The 24,691-nt window shown below is 45.5% G+C and overlaps 1 protein-coding gene across 3 annotated transcripts in view; it reads right to left on the minus strand.

Annotated features, from left to right (window-relative positions):
• asmtl (acetylserotonin O-methyltransferase-like) overlaps positions 1 to 23,944 on the minus strand; it is a 74,506-nt gene extending 50,562 nt beyond the window's left edge. The window contains exon 1 of one of the 3 annotated variants that reach the window (XM_059646803.1): positions 23,925 to 23,944. The gene's annotated coding sequence lies outside the window, so the exon portion shown is untranslated. Of the gene's footprint in view, positions 1 to 2,547; positions 2,664 to 3,211; positions 3,319 to 23,924 lie in introns of those variants that run through there. The other 2 variants (XM_059646801.1, XM_059646802.1) reach the window with 2 other exon arrangements.
• Positions 23,945 to 24,691: the final 747 nt, after the last annotated feature.

The raw sequence follows: 24,691 nt of genomic DNA on the forward strand, positions 1-24,691 counted from the left end.
CACAAGGCGAATTTGCTTAGTCTTCCAAGGACATTGAGGCATTAGTGTAGCATCTGGAGAGACTGTTGGTGTTCTAGGAACTTGAAGCTCTTGACCACCTCTGCCTCAGCACCAGTGATACAGCGAGAGGGACGTCCTCTGCTCTGCTTCCCGATGTCAACAGCCAGCTGCTCCTTTTTGTTAACATTGAGGAAGAGATTGTTGTCATTACACCACGCCACTAATATCTCTTTCCTGCATTCCTTCTCATCATTGTTTGAGATCCAATTCACTACAGTGATGTAATCAGCAAATTTACAAATGGAATTAGAGCTGAATTTGGCCACACAGTCATGACTGTAGGAGTAGCATAGTAAGGGGCTGAGTACACAGCTTTGCAGGGCACTGTTGTGGAGGTGCTGTCAGCTACTTGTACTGATTGTGGTCTACAGGTCAGGAAGTCAAAGATCTAGTCGCAGGGGACCTTGCAGATGAGATTGTATATGTTTCAATAAGACCACATAAAAGATTTAATATTTCTTTATAAGATAACCCTTTACTCTCGGAAATGAGTCGTGAGCCTTTGCCAAACAGCTTCTGAAACAATTATCTGTTTTTCAAATAATGACCCATAATTTAAAAAAATAAATTCAGAGAGCATCACTGGCTGAGCTGGCATTTATTGTCAACCACCAATCTTAAGTTGACATTGAAAAGGTAATGCCTTCTTTACCCACTGCAAGCCATATTGTGGTAGGTATACCGTCTATACTATTAGGAAATTTCAGAATGTGACCCAGCAATAGTGGCACATTATCAAGTCAGGATGGTGAGTGACTTCCAAGTTCTCTGCACTGCTGTCCTTATCCTTCTAGATGGTAATGGTAGTGGTCATGGGTTTGGAAGATGATTTCTAAGGATCTTGGTAAAGTTTTGCATTCAGCACTTTGTAGCTGAACAACAACTGCTGCTGCTGCTGTTGGGCTATCGTGGCAAAGGGAATGAATGGTTGCAGTCAGACACAAGTGTACAGAGAAAGGCAGGCAGACACCACTCTCACTCAAACACACAGCCAAGATGTCTGTCTCTCACACACAGTCTCGCTCATGTACATACACACGCCAGAGCCTGGCTGTCTCTCACACAGGCCGCACTGCCCACTACACACACTTTCTCTCTGTGTGTCTCTCTCTCTCTCACACACTCTTTAACACACACACACACACACACACACACACACACAGCATCCTACTTCCGTCTCTTCTCCTTCCCACATTTCCTATCAACTTCAGCCCCTCATCACCCCTCCAACTCTCACCATCCCTTCCTTTCTGACCCCTATCGTCATAGAACATAGAACAGTACAGCACAGAACAGGCCCTTCAGCCCACGATGTTGTGCCGACCATTGATCCTCATGTTTGCACCCTCAAATTTCTGTGACCATATGCATGCCCAACAGTCTCTTAAATGACCCCAATGACCTTGCTTCCACAACTGCTGCTGGCAACGCATTCCATGCTCTCACAACTCTCTGTGTAAAGAAACCGCCGATGACATCCCCTCTATACTTTCCACCAACCAGCTTAAAACTATGACCCCTCGTGCTAGCCATTTCTGCCCTGGGAAATAGTCTCTGGCTATCAACTCTATCTATGCCTCTCATTATCTTGTATACCTCAATTAGGTCCCCTCTCCTCCTCCTTTTCTCCAATGAAAAGAGACTGAGTTCAGTCAACCTCTCTTCATAAGATAAGCCCTCCAGTCCAGGCAAACCTCCTCTGAACCCTCTCCAAAGCATCCACATCTTTCCTATAATAGGGCGACCAGAACTGGACGCAGTATTCCAAGTGCGGTCTAACCAAAGTTTTATAGAGCTGCAACAAGATCTCACGACTCTTAAACTCAATCCCCCTGTTAATGAAAGCCAAAACACCATATGCTTTCTTAACAACCCTGTCCACTTGGGTGGCCATTTTAAGGGATCTATGTATCTGCACACCAAGATCCCTCTGTTCCTCCACACTGCCAAGAATCCTATCCTTAATCCTGTACTCAGCTTTCAAATTCGACCTTCCAAAATGCATCACTTCGCATTTATCCAGGTTGAACTCCATCTGCCACCTCTCAGCCCATCTCTGCATCCTGTCAATGTCCCGCTGCAGCCTACAACAGCCCTCTATACTGTCAACGACACCTCCAACCTTTGTGTCGTCTGCAAACTTGCTGACCCATCCTTCAATCCCCTCATCCAAGTCATTAATAAAAATTACAAACAGTAGAGGCCCAAGGACAGAGCCCTGTGGAACCCCACTCACCACTGACTTCCAGGGAGAATATTTTCCTTCTACTACCACTCGCTGTCTTCTGTTGGCCAGCCAATTCTGTATCCAAGCAGCTAAGTTCCCCTGTATCCCATTCCTCCTGACCTTCTGAATGAGCCTACCATGGGGAACCTTATCAAATGCCTTACTGAAGTTCATATACACCACATCCACAGCTCGACCCTCATCAACTTTTCTAGTCACATCCTCAAAAAACTCGATAAGGTTTGTGAGGCATGACCTACCCCTCACAAAGCCATGTTGACTGTATTTGATCAAGCCATGCTCTTCCAGATGGTCATAAATCCTATCCCACAGAATGTCATCTTCCCTGTATCTCACTCTCTCTTCCTTCACCCCTTGCTCTGCTGGCCCTCCCCATCCCCTCACCTTCACTACTTCCCTCCTCTTCTTCATCAGACCTTCACTGCCCTCCACACACCCTCATTGCCTCCCTCCCCTACCCCCAACTCCTCACACACTCTCCCCCCCCCCCACCCTCAACACTCCACAATCGGCTACATCCCACCCCTCCATTATCCTACTCCCCACCCTACCCTAACCCCTTTCCCTCCATCAACCCACTACCCCATTTTTCCCTCTACCCAACCCTCAACCAGTAAAGCTGAGATTAGGCCCGAAACGTCAGCTTTTGTGCTCCTGAGATGCTGCTTGGCCTGCTGTGTTCATCCAGCCTCACATTTTATTACCTCAACCAGTACCCTTCCCTGTAGCCTGTAGCCTGTAGCCTGTAGCCTGTAGCTCTAGCCCTAGCCCTAGCCCTAGCCCTACCCCTACCCCTGCCCCTGCCCCTGCCCCTGCCCCAGCCCCAACCCCAACCCCAACCCCAACCCCAACCCCAACCCTCCGTTCCCGCCTACGCCTACCCCTACCCCTCTCCCTCATCACCTGCGGTCATTCGAGATGAAGCTATCGAACTCGAAAGCAGGACACTTTCGCAGCACTGAAACCACAATGCGCATGCGCGACCCACCGCGTCAAATTTGCTCATGCGCGGCGTGTGCGCACCGTACGCAGGCGCCAATCTTCCTAACGCCGCGCTCAGTGCGTGCGCCGAAGAAATGGGGTTTCGGGCTGAGACCCTTCACCAGAAATGGGGGGATGGGGTTCTGAAATAAATAGGGAGAGAGGGGGAGGCGGATCAAAGATGGATAGAGGAGAAGATAGGTGGAGAGGAGAGTATAGGTGGGGAGGTAGGTCAGTCCGGACAGGTCAAGGAGGTGGGATGAGGTTAGTAGGTAGGAGGTGGAGGTGCGGCTTGGGGTGGGAGGAAGGGATGGGTGGGAGGAAGAACAGGTTAGGGAGGCAGAGACAGGTTGGGCTGGTTTTGGGATGCAGTGGGGGGAGGGGAAGAGCTGGGCTGCTTGTGTGGTGCAGTGGGGGGAGGGGACGAACTGGGCTGGTTTAGGGATGCGGTGGGGGAAGGGGAGATTTTGAAACTGGTGAAGTCCACATTGATACCATTGGGCTGCAGGGTTCCCAGGCGGAATATGAGTTGCTGTTCCTGCAACCTTCGGGTGGCATCATTGTGGCACTGCAGGAGGCCCATGAAGGACATGTCATCTAAGGAATGGGAGGGGGAGTTAAAATCTGGGAGCAATGGGGAAGGCCATGGGCAGCAAGGTGGTCCTGTTTGGATAGCCTTCAGAAAGTTTGCTCTGAATTCAGAAATGAACATATTCGCCCCCCCCCCCCAAAAAAACCAAAGAATTATGGAATTATGGAAAACCAAAGAATTCCAGAACCCTCTCCCCATCCCCCTCTCTGATGAAGGGTCTAGGCCCGAAACGTCAGCTTTTGTGCTCCTGAGATGCTGCTAGGCCTGCTGTATTCATCCAGCCTCACATTTTATTATCTTGGATTCTCCAGCATCTGCAGTTCCCATTATCACTGATACAATTTTAACCTCACTGCGAAGCCTCTTCCAGGGATGCCTAACCTGAAGAAGTTACCCTTCTCCCTCCGGACCAACCTCAGGGAATCTCTCTCCCACTACAACTCTCTTGTAATCTCTTCAGCCTTGAAACTGCTCGACCATGTCCTGAAGCAAACCAGGTACCACAGCCACATCACCTTCCTCAGCACCTGCCTACAGAACCGGATCATTCCCAATGGACTACAGTCTACATTCAAGCCTTCCCAATTTGGCCCCAACCATGACTGCATCTGCACCCAGAATATTCAGACCCTTCAGAAGCGTTTCTCCCTGCGAGTCCTGAAACAGACTCTCGCAGCCATGCGCCAGCACCTCCAGGCACTGCTATCCAGCCTGCCCCAGCTCAGAGCCTCCCTCTCCCAGACCTGCAGAGGACCTCTGCTGTTTTTTATCCTCCGCAGGATCCACAGACTGAACACCCAGTTCTACTCAGCTTTACTGGACACCAAAAATCGTAAGTACAACCAACTCACTGGCTCCTGCCACCCACAGGATTCCTGCACCTCCCAAATCCCGAGCATGTCCCTGCCCCTCCCCCACCATGCACCCGCCGCCGTTGACCATGAGGACACGGCCGGAGACCCTACCGATGATGTCACATTCGCCTCTGCCGGCCACACCACTTCCGGGACCGCTGCTGCAGTCACTGCCTCCACTTCCAGTTACAACACCTCACACACCACCCTCACCGTAGTTGCTGCTGCCCACCCCGCTCCTCTAACCGCCGACGGAACCCCGCCCACGGCCGACAACCTCATCGCTCCGCCCACCACCTCCACAGCAAGCAACCCCAGAGAAGACAGCCACACTGAACCCTGCCGCATCTTCACCATCCCCCCAGACCACCCACTGACTAAGGACGAACGGTCAGTCCTTAGTAAGGGGTTCACCTTTGTCTCCCTCCACACGCACATCAATGAATACCAGTCATGGTTGGACGTAGAACAGTTTTTCCGCAGCCTTCGCCTCCACGCCTACTTCTTCAACCGGGAACCTGAATCCCTCCACTGACCCCTTCTCCCGCTTCCATTGGGGAAACCAAGCGGAAGCTTGGGGACCGCTTTGCAGAACACCTCCACTCGATTCGCAATAAACAACTGCACCTCCCAGTCGCAAACCATTTCCACTCCCCCTCCCATTCTTTAGATGACATGTCCATCATGGGCCTCCTGCAATGCCACACCACCCCCAGGCCTCCTATCTTCCCTCGACCTCTTCATCTGAAACTGCCATCGAGACATTAACTGCCTCAACCTCTCCACCTCTCTCACCCACTCCAACCTCTTCCCCGCAGAACGGGCAGCCCTCCGCTCCAACCCCAACCTCACCATCAAACCCGCAGACAAGGGTGGCGCAGTGGTAGTATGGCGCACTGACCTCTACATCGCCGAGGCCAGACGCCAACTCTCCGACACCACCTCCTACCGCCTCCTCGATCATGACCCCACACCCGAGCACCAAACCATCATCTCCAACACCATTCATGACCTCATCACCTCAGGGGACCTCCCACCTACAGCCTCCAACCTCATTGTTCCCCAGCCCCACACGACCCGTTTCTATCTCCTTCCCAAAATCCACAAACCTGCCTGCCCTGGTCGACCCATTGTCTCAGCCTGTTCCTGCCCCACCGAACTCATCTCCATCTATCTAGACTCCATTTTCTCCCCTTTGGCCCAGGAACTCCCCACCTATGTCCGTGACACCACCCAGGCCCTCGACCTCCTCCAGGACTTCCAATTCCGTGGCCCCCAACACCGCATTTTCACCGTGGACGTCCAGTCCCTATACACCTGTATTCCGCATGCAGATGTCCTCAAGGCCCTCCGCTTCTTCCTGTCCCGCAGGCCCAACCAGTCCCCCTCCACCGACGCCCTCATCCGCCTAGCCGAACTCGTCCTCACCCTCAACAACTTCTCTTTCGATTCCTCCCACTTCCTACAGACAAAGGGGATGGCCATGGGCACCCGCATGGGCCCCAGCCATGCCTGCCTCTTTGTAGGTTACGTGGAACAGTCCCTCTTCCGCACCTACACAGGCCCCAAACCCCACCTCTTCCTCCGTTACATTGATGACTGTATCGGTGGTGCCTCTTGCTCCCCAGAGGAGCTCGAACAGTTCATCCACTTCACCAACACCTTCCACCCAACCTTCAGTTCACCTGGGCCATCTCCAGCACATCCCTCTCCTTCCTGGACCTCTCAGTCTCCATCTCGGGCAACCAGCTTGTAACTGATGTCCATTTCAAGCCCACCGACTCCCACAGCTACCTAGAATACACCTCCTCCCACCCACCCTCCTGCAAAAATTCCATCCCCTATTCCCAATTCCTCCGCCTCCGCCGCATCTGCTCCCACGATGAGGCATTCCACTCCCGCACATCCCAGATGTCCAAGTTCTTCAAGGACCGCAACTTTCCCCCCACAGTGGTGGAGAACGCCCTTGACCGCGTCTCCCACATTTCCCGCAACACATCCCTCACACCCCGCCCCCGCCACAACCGCCCAAAGAGGATCCCCCTCGTTCTCACACACCACCCCACCAACCTCCGGATACAACGCATCATTCTCCGACACTTCCGCCATCTACAATCCGACCCCACCACCCAAGACATTTTTCCATCCCCACCCTTGTCTGCTTCCCGGAGAGACCACTCTCTCCGTGACTCCCTTGTTGGCTCCACACTGCCCTCCAACCCCACCACACCCGGCACCTTCCCCTGCAACCGCAGGAAATGCTACACTTGCCCCCACACCTCCTCACTCACCCCTATCCCAGGCCCCAAGATGACTTTCCATATTAAACAGAGGTTCACCTGCACATCTGCCAATGTGGTATACTGCATCCATTGTACTCGGTGTGGCTTCCTCTACATTGGGGAAACCAAGCGGAATCTTGGGGACCGCTTTGCAGAACACCTCCACTCGATTCGCAATAAACAACTGCACCTCCCAGTCACAAACCATTTCCACTCCCCCTCCCATTCTTTAGATGACATGTCCATCATGGGCCTCCTGCAATGCCACAATGATGCCACCCGAAGGTTGCAGGAGCAGCATCTCATATTCCGCTTGGGAACCCTGCAGCCCAATGGGATCAATGTGGACTTCACCAGCTTCAAAATCTCCCCTTCCCCCACCGCATCCCAAAACCAGCCCAGTTCGCCCCCTCCCCCCACTGCACCACACAAGCAGCCCAGCTCTTCCCCTCCACCCACTGCATCCCAAAACCAGTCCAACCTGTCTCTGCCTCCCTAACCTGTTCTTCCTCTCACCCATCCCTTCCTCCCTCCCCAAGCCGCACCTCCATCTCCTACCTACTAACCTCATCCCACCTCCTTGACCTATCCGTCTTCCTTGGACTGACCTATCCCCTCCCTACCTCCCCACCTATACTCTCCTCTCCACCTATCTTCTTTTCTCTCCATCTTTGGTCCGCCTCCCCCTCTTTCCCTATTTATTCCAGAACCCTCACCCCATCCCCTTCTCTGATGAAGGGTCTAGGCCCGAAACGTCAGCTTTTGTGCTCCTGAGATGCTGCTGGGCCTGCTGTGTTCATCCAGCCTCACATTTTATTATCTTGGATTCTCCAGCATCTGCAGTTCCCATTATCAAAGAATTATGGATACTGGAATTCCAACACAAAATTGGCAGCATCTGAAACATAGAAAAGTACAGCACAGTACAGGCCCTTCGGCCCACGATGTTGTGCCGTGGAGTAATCCTAATCCAAAAATAAAATAACCTAACCTACATTCCCCTCAATTCACTGCTGTCCATGTGCATGTCCAGCAGTCGCTTAAATGTCACTAATGACTCTGCTTCCACGACTACCATGGCAAAGTATCCCATGCGCTCACAAACTCTGTGCAGGGAAAGCCGAGTTAATGTTTTGGATCCAGTGACTTCTTTGGAGCTAACTTTTAAAGCACTGGTCTAGGGTATTATCACTGGACTGTTAATCCGGAGACCCAGATAATGTTCTGAGGACCCAAGTTCGAATCCCACAACGACAGTTGGTGGAATTTGAATTCACTATATTTTCTGGAATTAAGAATATAAGGATGACCGTTGTTGATTGTCGGGGGAAAAAAAAACTCATCTGGTTCACAAATGAACTATGTGTGACTCCAGATCGATACCAATGTGGTCTGCTGCAATGACTCATAACTGCCCTCTGGGCAATTAGGAATGGGCAATAATTGCTTGACCAGCGATACCTTCTCCCTGCAAATGAATAAATAATGGAGCAAGTAGCTCACCTGCTTACTCCCGAAAGCGCAAGTCAGGAATCTCGGGGAATACTCCTCATCAAAATGGATGAGTACAACCCAACAACACACAAGAAATTTAACACTATATAGGACAAAACAGTCTACCTGATAAATAATACGCCCACAAAAATTTGGCCCTCCACCATCAAAGCTCAGTCACAGCAATGTGTATCATCTATAAGTGCATGGCATATATTCACCAACAAGCATCAGACAGCACCATGAAAGCCCAAGTCTATGCCTATCTCGATGGCCATGGTAAGAGATATCATCTTCTATCCACCTCCACCCTCTCCCTATTCATTTTAGAAGGTCCTTCCCCTCCCCCATTTCTGAAGAAGTGGTTAGGCCTGAAACGTCAACTTTCCTGCTCCTCTGTTGCTACTTGGTCTGCTGTGTTCATCCAGCTCTACACCTTGTTGTCTCGATGTTCATGGTCTTGGGTTTGCACGGTGCAGCAGACACTTGGAAATTCTAACTGCGAGTTCCCCTTCAAGCCAAACGCCATTCTACCTTGGAAATACATCACCATCAAATTTCTAAAACTCAATTCTTAAGGGCTTCGTGGACCTACCTACACCAAATGGAACACAGCAATTCAATGCAGCAGCTCACTCCCATCTTCACAAGGGTGACTAAAGACAGGCAATAAATGGTGCCCCCAAAGTGCCCCATCTGCTGCACATGCAATGAATTAATAGCTAAAATGTTTACACATTTGCAGTTACATATCAGAAGAGAAAGTGGGATAAGGTGTTGGTGGGGTGTGGAGTAGAACATAGAACATAGAAAAGCACAGCACAGTACAGGCCCTTCGGCCCACGATGTTGTGCCGTGGAATAGTCCTAATCCAAAAATAAAATAACCTAACCTACATTCCCCTCAATTCACTGCTGTCCATATGCATGTCCAGCAGTCGCTTAAATGTCACTAATGACACCGCTTCCACAACTACCACTGGTAAACTATTCCATGCGCTCACAACTCTCTGGGTGAAGAACCTCCCTCTGACGTCTCCTCTATACCTTCCTCCTTACACCTTAAAACTATGACCCCTCATGGCAGTCAATCATGCCCTGGGGAAAAGTCTCTATCCATGCCTCTCATTACCTTGTACACCTCAATCAGGTCACCTCTCTTCCTCCTTCTCTCCAGAGAGAAAAGTCCGAGCTCAGTCAACCTCTCCTCGTAAGACAAGCCCTCCAGTCCAGGAAGTTTCAGCTTCACCAATGACAAAGTCCTACAGTGGCTGCCCCAGTGATGGTGCGCACAGTATGTTCCTTTGTGGTTGAGGAATACGCAGTGAAAGCTGTCACTCGTGTTACATGACCCTATCTTTACCACCACCCTCTGGACCTCTAATTCTCTGTGGATTCTCAGATGTATGTTACCCTTTTTTTAGTGTGGTAGCTGTGAGTCATGGCTGTGTAGGGGCAAAAGGCTGAGGTTCAGTGTGAGTGTTGACTGTTCAAATAGGGATATAAGGATGAAGAATACTTGGAACAATGAGATGTGTTTTGCAAGGTAATGTTGGACCAATTTGTGTAATATCACACCTGCCATCCTGAGTTTACACAAAGGATACAGGGACTCCTTTTTACAAATGATGATTGGTGCTAGATCAAGTATTAATGTTAAGCTGAGATCGTGTATTGAGATTTTTACCAGTCAATTTTTTTTATGATGAAAGAGCAAAGTGGAGAATGTTCACAGATTAGCTACGATCACTATAGAAGTTGGAATAGGCTCAAGGATGTAAAAAACAAAAATGCTACACTGGAAATGTTGGATATGGAAAACCAGCTAAGCTTCCCTTCCATAATTACTCCATATCAATCTCCACTGAAAATGTTTGTGATCAGATGGCAGCTAGGAGCATGATCAGGCATGGCTGTGATGGCCTTCACAGTCACATAGCTCATTGACAATTACCAATAGGCTTACATATTAACCACCACTTGTGTGAATTACCTAAGAAACCCTAGTGCCGGTGAAACTGATGTGAGGAAACCAGTGCCTTTGGAAGAGGAGGAACACTTTGCCACTTCACTACCTCTATCCCATTTCAATTCTTGAGAGAGGTGGTGATGTGGCAAAGTCTTCTACCCTGCCTCATCGATGAAGCTTTTGGCCATGCGCCCTAGCATTTGCTCATGTCAATGTTTGTGTGATAATACTTCTGGAAAATGCAAATAATTTGCAAGTAATGTTGCGAATAATCAGGAGAGAAATTTGGGTAAGTGTTTCAGCAGCAGACAGTTGAGATAATTGTAGTTAAACCTTCCCTGCACTTCTGGGGATGTGTTCAACGTTATTTTGCAAAAAGAATCACTGAATGTTTGTACTGTCTTGTACTTTGCACTGTCATATATTGACAAGGTGCAAACAGAAGTTAGAATTAACTGACTGGGTTTAGCTTTGACTTAACGTTATCATCCTAGAGTGCAATGATTTGATGATTAAGTTTCAGCAACTCCATAGATTTAGGAAATCTGGACTTAGATCTTGTTTGTCTGGTGTCAAAGCTTAAGGACATCAGCATGAGAAATATAGGATTGTTCAGTGAATTCATGCATTGACGACTTCTGGTCAAGGCACATTGTCGTTATGAGGCTGACTAGGAAATTGGCGGAATTGTTTCAATGATCTTTCGTGCAGGTTTAGAAGATTTTTGAACAGTAAACATTGCGTACCATGGCGTTCTAGTCTCCATGTCAGTATGCAAAATAAATATTGACGAAGTGTGCACTCCTTAGCAGGAATTTTTCAATTTTGGCAGAATCACTTTGAATTAGTGGGTTCTGCTAAAATTCTCATTTTATACCTTGTGCATGCAGTTCTGCTTTTCTGCCAGAAGAGGAAGATATCAAAGTTCAGTGCCTTACAGTGTGGAGAGATGACAGGGGCTGAGTAATCAGTGTGCATGTGTGTGGAGCATAGGGCTTAGGTGCGGGAATAGGCAATTCAGCCCTTCAAGCCCACTCTACAGCATAGTTGATCTTAGCTTTTTCTCAACACACTTTCCCGCCTGTTTCTCATAGCCCTTTATCCTGCTCTTCACCAGAAACATATCTATTTCTTTCTTGAAACTGTTGGTTAATTCTACCTCCACTGCACTTTGGGGCAGTGAGTTCCACAGATCCACAAACCTCTGAGAGAAGTAGTTTCTCTTCATCTTTGTGTTGCAGTTACCTCCTCTCTCTATATATCTATAACCTCTTGTTTCAGACTGTCCCACAAGGGGGAGCATCTGCTCAACATCGACCTTATCAAACCTCTTTTTAGTATTCTATAATCCCTCAATCAGATCCCCCTTCCCTCATTGTTCTGAGCTCCAGCAAGTACAAGCCCAAGTTATTCAATTATTCTTTATATAACAGACAGCTCTTTCATCGGTGGAGTCAAGCTCCTCTGAACTGTGTCCGCATGAACCACATCTTTCCTCAAGTATGGGGACCAAAACTGGACGCAATACTCCAGATATGATCTAACAAATTCCTTACGTAATGATAAAAACAATTCTTTTATAATGCTGTTGTTTTGCAATAAGTGCCAGGATTCCATTTGTCTTTCTTATTATCTGCTGCACCTCCATGCACACTTCCTATGATTCAAGCACAAAGGACACCCAGATCCCTCTGGACTGATGCTCTTTGAATTTGCTTCTCATTGAAATAATCATTTGCTATTTTAATTTTGCACCCATAATAGATAACACTGCTCTCATCCGTATCAAACTCCGTCTGCCAGAATCTGGCCCATGATCCTGGCCTTACGATGTCCATCTACAAACTCATCATCATAGAATCCCTACAGTGTGAAGGCAGGCCATTCATCCCATCGGGTCCACACTGTCCGCCTGAAGAGCACCCCACTCAGAACCACACCCCCTACCCTATTCTCATCTCATCGCAACCTGCTTTCCCACCTATTTTTGCATCATCTGCAAACTGCCCCTGCTTGTAGATTGTTTATATAGATTGTAAGTAATTGAGGTCCAGGAACAGACCCTTGCGGCACTCCACTAGTTACAGTTTGTCATCCAAAGAAGGACCCATTTATCCCAGCACTCTGTTTTCTGTCCGTCAGCCAATCCTCTACCCAAACCAGTACTCTAATCTTAATTGCCGGCATTTAACCTTCTGGAACAGTCTTTTATGCAACATCTTGTCAAATGCTTTCTGGAAGTCTAGATATATGACATCTGCTTGATTCACATTAACCACTTTGCTGATTACTCCCTCAAAGAACTCCTGCAAGTTTGTCAAACATGACTTGCCCTTCATGAAACTGTGCAGACACTGGTGAATTGCGCTTTGTTTTTCCAAGTGACTCCAGCAACTTCCCTACTACAGAGATAAAACTGACTGGTCTGTAGTTTCCTGCTTTTTGCCTATCTCCTTTTTGGATTTAGGGTGTCACATTGGTATGTTTCCAATCCACTGGTACATTTCCACAATCCGGGGGATTTGTGATTAAATTTGATTTTATTATTGTCACATGGACCTAGGTACAGTGAAAAGCTTTGTTTTGCATGCAGTACAGGCAGATGATACCACAAAAAGTGCATAAAGGCAATAGAACAGTGTGAGGAATGTAGTGTTACAGCTGCAGAGAATGTGCACAAACAGTGAGATCAACATTAAATTTAAAATTTGAGAGGTCCGTTCAAAAGTCTAATAACAACAGCTGTTCTTGAACCTTTTTGTACATGTATACAAACTATTATATCTTCTGCCCGATGGAAGAGAGTATAACTAGGGTGAGAAGGGGCCTTTGATTATGTTAGTTGGTTTTCTGAGGCAGCAGGAAGTACAGATGATATCAATGGATGGAAAGTTGGTTTGCATGATGCACGGGGCTGTGTTCGTGACTCTGTAGTTTCTTGCGATCTTGGGAAGAGCAGGTGCTGTGCCAAGCTGTGGTGCATCCAGATAGAATACTTTCTATGGGGCATTTATAAAAATTGGTAAGAGTCCTTGTGGACATGCCAAATTTCCTTAGGCTTCTGAGGAAGTGGAGACCTTGTTGTGCTTTATTGACCAATGCATCCACTATCCCTGCTACCGATTCCTTCAGTACCCTTTTCAGTGTATAGGGCATCAGGCCCCAGGAACGTATCTGTCTTTAATCCTGCCAGTTTACTTGATACTTTCTCTCTAGTCATAGTAATTTCACCAAGTTTCTCTGTATTAACTGCTATTTTTGATAAAAAATAAATATCTCCCACTGCGAAAACAGAGACAAAATAATGGTTTAGTGCCTCTGTCATTTCTGAGTTTCCCATTATTACCTTGCCATTTTCATTTTCTAAAGGGCTGACAATTACTTTTGTTATTCACTTCCTTTTTGGAAATTATAGAAGCTTTTGGTATCAGTGCTTATGTTTTCTGTTATTTTCCTTCTGTAGTTTTTCTTAGCTCTTTTGATTTTGTTTTAGTAACCTTTTGCCGATATTTAAAATTTCCCCAATCCGCCAGAGTGCCACGAACTTTTTCAATATGATATGCGCTAGTTTTTGCCTTAATGTGTATATTTCAGTCACTATGACAATATCTGTGTGCGAACCAAAATCTGCTCATATGTGTGTGTGCATTTGTCAATTTCTAGTCGTGTGTGTCAGTGTCTGTATCTGTTGGTGTCTAGAAACAAAAACAAAGTTGTTGGAAAAGCTCAGCAGGTCTGGCAGCATCTGTGAAGGAGAAAACAGAGTTAACGTTTCAGGTCCGGTGACCCTTCCTCAGAGCCTATCTGTCAATGTGTGCTAGTGCCTTCGTGTTATGGTGTCTACGTGTGCTAGTGTCTGTTTCATTGCATGTGTGCACCAGTGTCTGTGCAGAATCAGTGATAATATCATGACACATGTTCAAACACCATGCCTCCACAAATTTTCCATCATATGTGATGATGTCACCCTGGGAGTGCTGCAGCACCCAATGTTCAATACAAAGGTTTCAAACTTTTCTAGATTTCAGATACCGACTGACTCATTCTTAAACCTGTCTGCCTCTCTTTCCTCCCTTTAAATACTCTATAAGCAAGCTTTTGGTCACCTAACATTAACATATCCTTATGTGACTCTATCAAATGTTACATAGAACATTACAGCACAGTACAGGCCCTTCGGCCCTCGATGTTGTGCCGACCTGTCACACTGATCTCAAGCCCATCTAACCTACACTATTCCATGTACGTCCATATGCTTGTCCAATGATGACTTAAATGTACCTAAAGTTGGCAAATCTACTACCGTTGCAGGCAAAGCGTTCCATTCCCTTACTACTCTCTGAGTAAAGAAACTACCTCTGACATCTGTCCTATATCTTTCACCCCTCAATTTAAAGCTGTGCCCCCTCGTGCTTGCCATCACCATCCTAGGAAAAAGGCTCTCCCCATCCACCCTATCTAACTCTCTGATTATTTTATGTTTCAAATAAATCACCTCTCAACCTTCTTCTGTCTAATGAAAACAGCCTCAAGTCCCTCAGCCTTTCCTCGTAAGACCTTCCCTCCATACCAGGCAACATCCTAGTAAATCTCCTCTGCACCCTTTCCAAAGCTTCCACATCCTTCTTATAATGCGGTGACCAGAACTGTACACAACACTCCAAGTGCGGCCGCACCAGAGTTTTGTACAGCTTCACCATAACCTCTTGGTTCCAGAACTCGATCCCTCTATTAATAAAAGCTAAAACACTGTATGCCTTCTTAACAGCCCTGTCAACCTGGGTGGCAACTTTCAATGATCTGTGTACATGGACACCGAGATCTCTCTGCTCATCTACACTACCAAGAATCTTACCATTAGCCCTATACTTTGCCTTCCGGTTACTCCTACAAAAGTGCATCACCTCACACTTGTCTGCATTAGACTCCATTTGCCACCTCTCAGCCCAGCTCTGCAGCTTATCTATGTCTCTCTGCAACCTACAGCATCCTTCGTCACTATCCACAACTCCACCGACCTTAGTGTCATCTGCAAATTTACTAACCCCTCCTTCTACGCCCTCATCCAGGTCATTTATAAAAATGACAAACAGCAGTGGACGCAGCACCGACCCTTGCGGTACACCACTAGTAACTGGACTCCAGGATGAACATTTCCCATCAACTACCACCCTCTGTCTTCTTTCAGCAAGCCAATTTCCGATCCAAACTGCTATATCTCCCACAATTCCATTCCTCCACATTTTGTACAATAGCCTATTGTGGGGAACCTTATCGAACGCCTTGCTGAAATCCATGTTGTATGATCATACCTCAATGAACAGCCATCATACACCTTATTACCTTGACAGTGCTACATAAATGCAGTTTAATATTGATAGAGAAGGCAGAGAAAAGTAACGAACAATACAGAACGATGTTCATAAAAGCATTTAATCCAATGAAGTCATAGGAGGGAGGAGGACTGCAATGATAGTACACTAGCTGAGCTGCAGAGATTAGGGTACATATTATCTACAGGAAGCTAGATGTTTATTAAGCTTAGAGATAGGTCCTACATGGGGAACAGCACTAGGGGAGGACACAAATCCTGTCATGGCAACATCGCTGCATTTATGTGGAGCCAGAACAGGAATGCTTTGCTACTGTTCCACATAAATAAAATGCTAAACACCATGAGGAAGATGCAAGGATGTAGAATTTATATCTCATTCAGAGATAGTAAGAACTGCAGACGCTGGAGTCAGAGATTATACAGTATGGATCTGGAGGAACACAGCAGGCCAGGCAGAATCAGAGGAGCAGGAAAGTTGATGTTTTGAGTCGGGACCTTTATGAAATCAACTTTCCTGCTCCCCTGATGCTGCCTGGCCTGATGTGTTTCTCCAGCTCCACACTGTTATCTCTATAGAATTGCTATGCCTTTGAAACCAGTTGATTGACTGCAATGACATGTTAGGCCAAATAATGGGTATGAAGTTGGTGAAATATGACAAACTATAATCCACTGGCAGGACATTTTACCTCCATATTGACTGGAATGAGCTTGGCCAGGTGGATCACATTGAGTACGAGTTCCTTGATTGGGGCTGTAAACCTGGGCCAATCAGGGCACCCTGGCTCACAGATATAACAGGAGTCTCAGAAAGTCTACTCACTCCAAGGACTGGCTCTGAGCTAGCTGGTCAGAGTCCGTATACGATGCACGTGCAAATAAAAGGTGATTTGCTGACTGGATACCAGCCTCTGTGCAGTTATTTTTCAACTTCACACCCAAAAGTCAAGGCTAACACTGGTTTTATATAAGTCAATTAATATGCCATTTACATAAATTAGGATTAAGATAAATCATTTGGGACAAAAGAGAAGGAACTCAATTATGCATTGACGTACACTATGACTGTTATGGCAAATTCTGATGGTTACGTTAAGAACACAGTGGACAGGTATTCCACATTCTACCTTGTCGGACAGAAGAAAACAGCTTGTTCAAAGAATAAATAACCCTCCTATGGTTCAATGCATTTCTCCAGGGAGTAGTTGAACATTAGACACAGATATTGTCATGACCATACCATGGTAAGGATCTCCAATTTTCTATGGTTCCAGGCAGAATACAGAGGAGCAGGGGTAGGCTATTCATCCCCTCAAACCTGTTCCACCATTCAATGAAATCATGGCTGAGCTGGGGCCTAATTTAAACAAATTGCCTTTAGTCTATATCATTTGAAACCTTTGCTCAAACAAAAAACTGTGAGATTTAAAATTAACAACTGATCCTGCATATATTGTCATCTGTGGACACAAGATCCAAACTTCTACTATCCTTCACGTGTAGATGTGCTTCCTGTCAACTTTCCTGAATGGTCTGGCTCTAATTTTTGAACAAAGCCCCCGGTTCTAGAATCCCCAGTGGAAATAGATTACGTTTTTCTATCCTGTCTTTTCCTGTAAATATCTTGAAGACTTTGATCAGACCACTCCTTAACCTTTGAAATCTACAGGAAAAAGGCCCAATTTGGATATTCTCTCCTTGTACCCCCTGAAGCCCAGGAAATCCTCCTTGTAAGCATACATTGTACTCCCTCCAAGGCCAATATATCCCCCTTATGGAGAGGTGCCCAGGTCTGTTCACAATACACCAAGCGGGGTCTAATCAGCATTTTGTACAACTGCAACAAAACTTCTGTATCCTTAAACTCTCCATATAAGACACCCCATACCATTAAGCTCCCAGAGGAGGAGCCTTGAATTGGCTCCCTTTGCTTATTTGCCAATCTACTTGCTTCTTTATAATATTTTTAATTTGTAAAGGATCCCCTTCCTTGTGAATTTCTTTCTTCCACATCCAAATGAACTTTTGTTTTAAAAAGGAGTCAATTTCAGTATGCGGTCTTAAATTAGCAAAAATGATGAGTTTATTAATTATTGCACATGAAGAGAAAATAACACAAAACCTAAACACACATTAGTGTGCCCAAAAAGTAAAGGTAAAAAATTGGTCCAACTCAATATGAATTGTTTATGAAGAGCAGACACTTGAAAACTGCAGCTGTTCTGTCAATTACCAATCAGGTTGATGTTTCTTGAGATTCTTGATTTTGTAGGACTTTGTCCTGATACCCTTTCAAATTTTTTTTCAGTAAGAAGGGTACCCTTGCAACACAAAGGTAACTAAGGGATGGTTCTTCAATAGTAACCTTAACAACACACTAATGTTAATCCAGGATGGTATGCATGAAAGTGTTCAGTTACACTGGTACACTTCTATTGATTTGAAACTGGCTTTTGAATCCCTCTCCTGGAGTGTATTCCTGGAGGATAATGCACACATGCTTGTGAGAGGTGGCTTTCTGCTGAGTGGGGAGAGATAGTTCCGCTCGTATCTTTTTTGTGTTAAATCTCTCTTTGAAAATCCCTGGCACTTTACACCAGTGATAGTCCACTGGTTTCAGTCAAGCAGGCAGGCTGGACTTTGCTAGGCAGTCTCTGAATTTAAATCCACAGTTTTTCTGTAACAGTTGTCCTTTTGAAAACAACACATTCAAAGAATTAAAAATAAAATTGACTATGAATAATTCTGGATGACCCATCATCATAAAAGTTTTATCTGTATTGTTCTCTGTTAGTTAATCCTGTTAATTTTGGCAATAAGTATGTTACTTATTGTGTGGAGTGACTCTGTTAAGTGCATATATATTAATAATGCTTCTCATCTTTCAGTGCTTCGTGATCCCTGCACAACGAAAACATGTGTTATGAACTGCAGAACGTCTGATAGCCAGCTGGTCAAGAAAGACCGAAGATTTATTCACATATAGCTGGAATGTATGTTCCAACTCGACTCTTGGGTCACATTTCTTCATACTTAAAGTAATCCAAATCAAACTTTGTAAAATTAAATTTGAAAAAGAACAGCGCTTTTAATGGGCACCATAACATAATTCAAGACTTCAAAGGATATTTAATATTAGTGTCTCTTTAATTGAGCAAGTAACCATCCAATGATTACCATACATCTGTATAGACTTAACCTCAATTGATACAATTAACTTAACTGTAAGGCAAAGAAAGACAAGCTCGTGTTAACCTAACACCTTTCAATTCACTTCAGAGCCAATAAACTACATTTGAAGTGTAGTCGTTAATGTCATATAGGAAACATGGCAATCAATCTAATCGGAAACCTAAGAACTGGTGTCGGTTGTTCAGCCATACAAATCTGCCCTGCCATTTTATATCATGGCTGATCATGGCTCAATACTATTTTTCAACACTATTTGCAGATATCTTAAAAATATAAGGCTTTAGAAACTGTCTTCAAGCTGCTTAATAATTGAAAATCCCCACTGGCATAGTCCTCTAGAATTCCAAAGGCTGCTACCCCCTGAGTAAAGAAAGTCTTCCTGATCTCAGTCTTAAATGGCCTGCTTCCCAACCTGAGGTTATGTTCTGTTGGTGTTCACACACACAGAGCAGATCCAGATAAGCAGCTACATAGTATTGACCAGATAACCTGTTTTGGTGATGGCAATTGGCCAAGCCACAAGGGTTAACTCCACTATCTTTCTTCAAAATGGTACCGTGGGACCATTTAGAACGTATGAGCGAGGCAGGTGGATTTAATATTTCGGTAAATCGAAGCCAGCATCATGCAACCATGCAGCACTCCCTCAATGCTCCCCTGAACTTTGGTGCTCATTTATTGAATTGGGGCATAAATCTAGAAGTTTGCGATTCAAATGTTAAGGTATTGTCACTGCAGTTTGCTTTGGATAGAATCATGCTCAATTTTGAATCTCCTGTGATTTGCTGACATGCAATGTCTCTGTGAAAGGTTCTTCCTGGGTCATGAAATTCCTCTCTGTTGAATTGCTCGCCGAGCTGGTTTGTTCTCGTTGACGTTTCGCCACCATTGTTAATTGACATCATCAGTGGATCCTCCGATGAAGCAATGTTATTCTCCTCTGCTTGGAATTTATACTGTCTGGTCTGTTATGGTGAGCAGTGTCATTTCCAGTTTTGATCTGTTTGGGCTTGGTATATGGTATATTTATGTATGGTATATACATGTGTGGTATCTATAGGCTTCACTGATGATATTACCTAGCACGGTGACGAAATGATTGAACAAGAACAAGCCAGCTCGGTGAACAAGTCAACAACCTCACCCACAACCCGAGCTGCAGATCTTCACCAAAACTTTAAATTTTCTTCTCGGGTGGCAAAACCAGACAAGTAATTCCAGACTGGAAGCCTATTATTGCAGTTCATCTGGTTTTCTTTTTGTTGTTAACTTATTTGCTCAATAAAGACCATCACCAGGGCAAGATACTGGATGGTGTGATTGTTGGAGCTGATCGCCAATATATTGGCAGTTCAACATGGAGAGGGAGAAGGGGACCCACAAAAATTTACGCTCCAAAAAAAAGCTTTTTTAAGACATGAATAAAATGTTTTAGAAGAAAGTGACATCAAGTACAAACTTTTTCATTTGCTTTGCATTGGTGAATTCAAAATTCAAACTGATCATAATCCTGTGATTTAGCTGACATGCACATTTCAAGCCCAAAGTTTGAGTTTTTATGTGTTCCTTTTGCTAATGATAGATTAGCTGGTTGCTGTGGCTAGATGATGCTTTATCAACAGGATACACTACCGCAGCTTATCAGGGTGATTTGGACAGGTTTCTGGTCCCGACAATTGTTACTGCAAAGATAAGAGCTGCAGTGTCATGGGACCAACATCGGTATTGAGTTCCCTGCCAACTTGCACACCATCCTGTCATAGATATATTGCCACTGCCTCAAAATCCTGGTGATCCTGCTCAACACCTCAAACGTTCACAAAAAGTGAAAGCATAGAAATTAGGAGCAGGCCATTTGGCCTTTTGAGTCAGTCCACCAATCAAAATGATCATCGTTGATCGTCCTACTCAGTACTCTTGTTCTCACTTTCATCTCATACCCTCTAATCTTTTACCCCTCAAAACTATATTTATCTTCTTCTTGAAAACATTCAACGTTTTGGCCTCAAATGCTTTCTGTGACAGTGGATTCCATGGGCTCACCAACCTTTAGGTGAAGAAAGTTTTCCTAATCTGAAGAATAAGTGACCTACCCCATATCCTAAAACTGTGAGCCCTGGTACTGGACTTCCTGGTTAACAGGATCTGGAGTGTTTGGAATAAGGTAAACCAGTTGGACCTCATAGAACATGAGTTCCCTGATTGGGACTGATAACCTGGTCCAGTCAGAGAGTCCTCATTGACAGATTTAAGTAGGCGTCTCTGAGAGTCTCCCTAATTTCTGGCTCTGAGCTAGCTGATCAGAGCCCATGTATTGTGTAGTACAATGCAGTTGTAAATAAAGGGTGATGGGATACTGGCCTTCATGGAATTATTTCAGGAACACCTTTCCCATGTTTACCATAGCTGCAGGAGAATTGAAACATCCTAGTGTTTAAATTCACTCCAGAAAATACTGAGAACAGAAAAGCTTGAGCTACTGCTGGAAAGACAGCAAGAAAAAAAAAAATTGTTGAAAAGCAAAAGAAGCAAAGCAGCTGCATTGCTGAATCTCCGTATGGAGCACTGTTCTGTTCTTGCTATTATAAATCCCCGAACGCAATATTTTCTCAAGATGAGGAACATCAGCAGTATGATTATCACATTTTAACTAATGTTTTGCATTATTGAACACACATACAAGTATACGAACACAGAGCATGGAAAGGCTATTCAGCCTGTTCTGTCATTCAATAAGATCATGGCTGAACTCACTGCCTGTAAGGGTGGGAGAGGCAGACATCCTCACAACATTTAAGAAGGTGTATACTTGCAATGCAAGGCATTCAAGGCTGTGGACTAATTCCTGGAAAGTGGTTGGAATATTTAGATAACAAGGTGTGGAGCTGGATGAACACAACAGGCCAAGCAGCATCTCGGGAGCACAAAAGCTGATGTTTTGGGCCTAGACCCTTCATCAGAAAAGGGGGATGGGGAGAGGGAACTGGAATAAATAGGGAAGGGGGGAAGGTGAACGGAAGGTGAATAGTGGAGAAGATAGGTGGAGAGGGGATTATGTGTGGGGAGGTTGGGAAGGGATAGGTCAGTCCGGGGAGGACAGACAGGTCAAGGAGGTGGGATGAGGTTAGTAGGTAGGAAATGGAGGTGCGGCTTGGGGTGGGAGGAGGGATGGGTGAGAGGAAGAGCAGGTTAGGGAGGCGGGGACGAGCTGGGCTGGTTTTGGGATGCAGTGGTTGTTTTTCACTAGCACAGACTCAAAAGTCCTAAAGGCCTCTTTCTGGGCTGTCAACCACAATACCTGTACGATCTGATTGTAACCATGTCCAGTTCCTGGGTAACCACGGAACCAACACTTCTGGCACCCTGTCTGATACTCCCACCTAACTGTCCCCTGACATTCCCCTGATCCAACCTGAATAGTCCCCACCACTCGACTCCGCCATTATTCTAAAACTAACCCCCTCCACTGGACACAATCTGACTAGCTCCAATACCTAAACTCAACCCCTAACGCCCTACCAATCCCATGAACACCCAACTCCTCCCTAACCAGACTTGGCTAGACCCTACCATCTGAATCTAACACCGTCTGACATCTCTCCAGATTTGCAAAGTCTACTTCCCACTCAAAGTGAACCCACCTCACAAACTGCTATCCAACCCACTTCCCACTCTAGCCATGGCTGCCCTCCCCAATTTCCTATTTATCTCACTTACTCCACCCCCTTATCTAACCTCTACACCCTAGGAGTAACAATCACCAACAAATTTTCCTGGTCAATTCACACTGATGCCACAGTCAAGAAAGCACACCATGCCTCTACTTCCTCAGGAGGCTATGGAAATTCGGCATGTCCACAATGACTCTTATTAATTTTTAAAGCTGCATCATCGAAAATAACCTATCTGGATACATCACATTTGGTGCAGCAGCTGCTCTGTCCAAGACTGCCAGAAATTACAGACAGCTCAGTGCATTGCGGAAACCAGCCTTCCTTCAATTCCTTCCTTCAACCCTCCCTACCTCCCCACCTACACCCTCTCCACCTATCTTCTTTACTCTCCATCTTCGGTCAGCCCAGCTCTTCCCCCCCCACCCACTGCATCCCAAAACCAGTCCAACCTGTCTCTGCCTCCCTAACCGGTTCTTCCTCTCACCCATCCCTTCCTCCCACCCCAAGCCGCACCCCCAGCTACCTACTAACCTCATCCCACCTCCTTGACCTGTCCGTCTTCCCTGGACTGACCTATCCCCTCCCTACCTCCCCACCTACACCCTCTCCACCTATCTTCTTTACTCTCCATCTTCGGTCCGCCTCCCCCTCTCTCCCTATTTATTCCAGTTCCCTCCCCCCATCCCCCTCTCTGATGAAGGGTCTAGGCCCGAAACGTCAGCTTTTGTGCTCCTGAGATGCTGCTTGGCCTGCTGTGTTCATCCAGCCTCACATTTTATTATCTTGGAATCTCCAGCATCTGCAGTTCCCATTATCTCTTCCTTCAATTGACTCTGCCTACACTTCCTGCTGCCTTGGGAAAGCAGCTGACATAATCAAACACCCCTCCCACCCCAGCTATACTCTCTTCCATCAGTCAGAAGATAGACAAGTTTGAAAACATGTTCCAACAGATTCAAGAACAGCTTGATCCCTGCTGTTATCAGTCCTTTGAATGGACCTCTCACATGTTAGAGTTGATTTGTCTCAGCACATTCTCTTTAGCTGTAACAATATATTCTGCATTCTGATGTGCTAATGTAAGGTATGATTTGACTGGATAGCACTCAAAACAATACTTTTCACTGTATGCCTGTACATGTGACCAACATTTTCCCCAGCTAATTTACCCACATTTGTTTACTAAAGGACTGAAATGTTGTTTCTCTGCCCAAAACCCTCCTTGTGTTAGTAAATAAACTTACCAGAAAAAGGCAGCTATTGGATGAAAAAAAGGAAGTGTCTTGGCTTCCTAATAATGATCCATTGCTGCGAGGAAGGAGTCTGATTGAAATTACCCTCTGTATTTCTGAAGTGGCTTGGATCAGGAGTCTTATCCGAGAAATGGGGCTTGCTCATTGTCGAAGAAGGTTAATAGTGGAGTGACAATCTGTCAATGATTGTAATTCCTGGATGATTTGGGCCAGTGATTTACCTTTTGAGCTAAGTTAAATTGCTATCGTTTTAAGTGAGACTTTTGTCTGTTTAAAATAATGATTTCTCAAGCTCATAATCATGCAGCTTGACTCAAAATTATGTGAATCTAGAACCAATTCTAATTTGTTACCCAGTAATAAATAGAAATGTCTTTTCTGCAGAGGAGCCTAATTGGACTTGAGAAAGAGACAGGCACTGACTGAATTACTCTAGTAGAAGTCATCATTAGCATGGAGTATTGAGTGACCAACCTAGTTCTCAGTACTTGAGAATCCAGATCAAACAAATGAACTGTATTAGCTTTATTGTCATACGTACTCAAAAGAGTACAATGAAAAATTTACAAGTCACCACTTACGATGCTATTTTAGGTGCAAAATACGTACAGATTCTTCAGTGCCAGTTCTTAGGAAAAAAAGAATTACAAAAATATAGAAATATAAAGTCCAGCACTACTGATAATCGGAATAAATTAGAGAAGAGAGAAACAAAAAGTTCAGAACATCAGTCCTTCCAACGCAGTCCATGCTTAAGA

The sequence above is a fragment of the Stegostoma tigrinum genome, chromosome 6, assembly GCF_030684315.1.
Source record: "Stegostoma tigrinum isolate sSteTig4 chromosome 6, sSteTig4.hap1, whole genome shotgun sequence".
NCBI lineage: Eukaryota > Metazoa > Chordata > Chondrichthyes > Orectolobiformes > Stegostomatidae > Stegostoma > Stegostoma tigrinum.